We start from the raw sequence: 2,500 nt of genomic DNA, 5'->3' as shown, positions 1-2,500 counted from the left end.
TTTTTGTTTATTGTTTTTGTTGATGTTGTTTTGTTTTGTTTTTTTGGGTTTTTTTTTTTTTTGTTTTTTTTTTGTGTTTTTTTTTTTTTTTTTTTTTGGGGGGGGTTGTCAGGCACTGTTTCATACAGATTTCTATCATTCACCTACAGTGCCTACTCCCTAATTTCTCAGTGTTTAATTGACTCCTTTTTATGATTTAACAAAAACGTATTATTATGATATCTTAAGTCAGAAAATAAATGTACTTGTAGGGAATGTTGATTTATCCTGCATGTATAGCTTCATAAAGACCATTGTTGTCTATTTTATTACATGATTGATAGTTTTAATGGGGAAAACAATAATAAAATCCTGGCATATTAATTGAATTTATGTGTCAATTCTATAGTATGAGAGATCGATTTTTTCCCCTTGATGTGGAAGATGCGATGCCAACCGGAAGGGTCGGAACGGTATTTGTCTGTTCGAAACAATTTGGTGAGAAGAAAAAAAAGCGATTACAAAGGGAACCCAAGTGACGTCTAATTCCAATCCAATCATTCTGTAGACGTAGCCTTACGCTTCAAAAACTTGGGCTTTTAAAAAATATTGAGCTTTTATCTAGCGCAATGTCCACTAAACGTGCTCAAAGCGCTTTACAAGGGGTCCCTGGTCAACAAAAACGCTTAACATTTAGGACGGGACATGACTCCTGTTAGGCGATATTACTATTTTTTTCGGACAGAGACAACGTTGTTAACTACCAGGTACTCATTTTACACCTGAGTACGGTGGGAGAATTGAGAAAAGAGCCATTTTCAAGATCTCAACATGCGCCGAGCGAGGCTCGAACCGAGGACCTTCCGATCCTATAACGAGTGTCATACCACAAGATCACATAGCCGCACAAAAAGGGAATATGTCGGGGTGATTTTAAATGCTCTAGATTGAATTGATAGACAAAAATATAGACTTTGGTAAGTTACGATATTTTATAAAGGGCAGTAGATGAAGATCCTTAAATGACAATTGGCCAAATGTTATTTTAAACACAATTATTTAGCATCCAGTTTACATCGACATGCTTCCGGTTTGAAATAATGGGTCAAAAACAAGGTGTACAGATATGAAAGTCTGACATCCGAACCCACTTATGGGCCTAGTTTAACATTGTTTTAATGGACAATATTTTGTATTGTTTTTTTTTGTTTTTTTGTTTTTGTTTTTTTTCAGATTTCCATTACAACACTGAGCCCATAAGACATTGGGTTATCAGACCAGTAAATAAATGCACGTCAATATAAAAAACCGCTGCCGTACTCTTAAAAAAGAATACACGGCCAGAAAACTCGTCCCTCAAACGTCGGTTGATAAAAAAGACACGTCCGCACAGGACAGTCTAAGTGTACGCCAAAACGCCTAAGAAATTTATTTTAGACAGCTTCAGATACGGCGAGGCAAACGAAAGGAAAAGTCATTCGTCGGAGGCTTACCCTCTCCTTACCAACCATAGGAAAATCGTCACATTCGTTACGATCCAACCATCATCATAGACTATCATTCTGATATATTTTGAAAATCAAACAATTTAAAGAAAACTGTTTTATGATAGCTATAAAAAACATGACACTTGTGTTGTAGAGTTCATTTTGCTGATCAATATTATGCATAGAATGTATTTGTTGCCTTTCTGTTTGAGTAATAAAATTCTATTTTTGTGTTGGGTGGGTGTGACATTTTGGGGAAAATTCTGAAAATGGCTGGTAAGGAAAGGGTCAATGCATCAGACCACATTTGCAGAAGACAACCAGAGTTCCTCTTTCAACTCCTACGTGATGGTTTAGAGTAAGTGGTCGGCAACCACCAGAACAATACGCTTCAACAGTCGAAACGTCACTTCCCTCGTAATGACTCATGGGTACTTAGTAACTGGCTCTAAACTATCGGAACAATGGCGGACGCCCTTATGTAATATTTCCCCGACGAGCATATAAGCGTATCCAGAGGAAAAAAAATACATTATAAATCTGATCATGTTTTGACTTTTACACATTCTGATCGCAAGACATATGAAAAGTTCTAGCCAGCATGAAGAATAAAAAGTACCGATTTCTTTGTTTAGAACCACGATGGCCGCCGTTGCTGGGCGACGTGACATCCGACTATTGAATCCAATTGCTTATTATGTGTTTGAATCATTTTGGAGAATAATAATAATAATATAACTATTGCCGGTCAGTCCACTGTAAGCATTACTGTTGGTCTCAATGTATTCATCAGGCGAGTGGATGTCTTGGCGGGTGGTCTTCGAAAACAGAATATAAAATGTGACCTCTCGTCTCAAAACGGTGTTAAGTTGGGTGATCAAATTGCTTTAAAACTTGAATTTGTGGCCAGAAATATCAGTCTGACGTTAAGTTTCTATGCTTTATTTAGGAGAATGAATATGATATTTTAAAATGCTAAATACCAATAATTCATAATTCTGACCAGCTTAGTTTTAATTCGATCTGGTTCATCC

The sequence above is a fragment of the Berghia stephanieae genome, chromosome 14 (assembly GCF_034508935.2).
Source record: "Berghia stephanieae isolate SIO BIC M18660-M18661 chromosome 14, UCSD_Bste_1.3, whole genome shotgun sequence".
NCBI lineage: Eukaryota > Metazoa > Mollusca > Gastropoda > Nudibranchia > Aeolidiidae > Berghia > Berghia stephanieae.
The sequence above is the reverse complement of the archived record's forward strand: the minus strand, read 5'-3'. Positions refer to the sequence as shown.